A 1,823-nucleotide genomic window follows, 5' to 3' on the forward strand; every position below is an offset into this window, starting at 1 on the left:
GCCCAGGCTGGAGTACAGAGGCATGATCTCGGTTCACTGCAACATCCACCTCCCAGGTTCAAGCGATTCTCCTGCCTCAGCCTCCTGAGTAGCTACAGGCGCCCACCACCACACCCGGCTGATTTTTTTAGTAGAGGCGGGGTTTCACCGTGTTAGCCAGGATGGCCTCAATCTCCTGATCTGGTGATCCGCCTGCCTCGGCCTCCCAAAGTGCTGGCTGGGATTACACGTATGAGCCACCACGCCCGGCCTTTCTTTTTTTTTTTTTTTTTTTGAGACAGAATCTTGCTCTGTTGCCAGCCTGGAGTGCAGTGGTGTAATCTTGGCTCACTACAACCTCCACCTCCTGTATTCAAGCAATTCTGCTGCCTCAGCCTCCCGAGTACCTGGGACTACAGGCCTGTGCCACCGCCCCTGGCTAATTTTTTGTATTTTTAGTAGAGATGGGGTTTCACCATGTTGGCTAGGATGGTCTCGATCTCCTGACCTGGTGATCCACCCACCTCGGCCTCCCAAAGATTCAACCATCGATCAAAAGTTATCGAGGTACATATGTAGCTAGGCACGGTGGCGTGTGCCTGTAATCCCAGCTACTTGGAAGGGTTAAGGCAGGAGAATCGCTTGAACCTGGGAGGCAGAGGTTACAGTGAGTCAAGATTACACCACTGCACTCCAGTCTGGGCAACGGAACAAGACTCTGTCTCAAAAACAAAACAAAACAAAAAAAACCCTTGTATGTGATTTTCCTGGAGAGCATCTGTTACACCTTCACAAAGATAAAAGGCAGACTTGGCCGGCCGTGGTGGCTCACACCTGTAATCCTAGCACTGAGAGACTGAGGCAGGTGGATCACTTGAGGTCAGGAATTCGAGACCAGCCTGGGCAACATGGTGAAACCCCGTCTCTACAAAAAATACAAAAATTAGCTGGGTGTGGTGGCTGGCACACGCCTGTATTCCCAGCTGCTTGGGAAGCTAAGGCAGGAGAATCACTTGAACCCAGAGGCAGAGGTTTGCAGTGAGCTGAGATCGCGCCATTGCACTCAACAGAGTGAGACTGTGTCAAAAAGAAAATAAAATTTTTTTTAAAAAGGCAAATTTTTTTTTTCTTCTTGGTCTTATTACCTCATTATAGTAATAATAAGTGCATAGTGCATGCTGAGATAAGCAATCATAATTTGTTATTGCAGCCAGGCACAGTGGCTCCCACCTATAATCCCAGCACTTTGGTCAGGAGTTCAAGGCCAGCCTGGCCAATATAGTGTACTGGGCAGTACAGGTTTTTTTTTTGAGATGGAGTTTTGCTCTTGTTGCCCAGGCTGGAGTGCAATGGTGCCATCTCAGCTCACCACAACCTTTGCTTCCCGGGTTCAAGTGATTCTCCTGCCTCAGCCTCCTGAGTAGCTGGGATTACAGGCATGTGCCACCACACCCAGCTAATTTTGTATTTTTAGTAGAGATGTGGTTTCAGCATGTTGGCGACGCTGGTCTCAAACTCCTAACCTCAGGTGATCTGCCCACCTTGGCCTCCCAAAATGTTGGGATTACAGGCGTGAGCCACCGTGCCCAGCTGCAGTACAGGTTTTTAATATGCGAAATACTCTTCCTTTCTTTATGAATGTGCATGCAAATTCTAATTTGGAATCAACAAAATATGGAGCCCATATTTTGGAATCAACAACATCAGTCTTTGTTGACAAGTGTCTGTCTCTCTTGGGTGTCTTCCTTGTGTCCTCCACTGTATTCTGGGGTTCATAAAATTTCAGTTGTTGTGGTTGCTTAATTTCCTGGGAATCAGACTGTTTCTTTTTTTTTTTTTTTTTT

At 47.5% G+C, this 1,823-nt stretch overlaps 1 protein-coding gene across 5 annotated transcripts in view; it reads left to right on the plus strand.

Moving 5' to 3' along the window:
- Window positions 1-1,823, plus strand: part of LDLR (low density lipoprotein receptor) — a 47,914-nt gene that overhangs the window by 9,230 nt on the left and 36,861 nt on the right. The gene's annotated exons all lie outside the window — the stretch shown is intronic.

The sequence above is a fragment of the Mandrillus leucophaeus genome, unplaced genomic scaffold, assembly GCF_000951045.1.
Source record: "Mandrillus leucophaeus isolate KB7577 unplaced genomic scaffold, Mleu.le_1.0 Scaffold112, whole genome shotgun sequence".
Lineage (NCBI taxonomy): Eukaryota > Metazoa > Chordata > Mammalia > Primates > Cercopithecidae > Mandrillus > Mandrillus leucophaeus.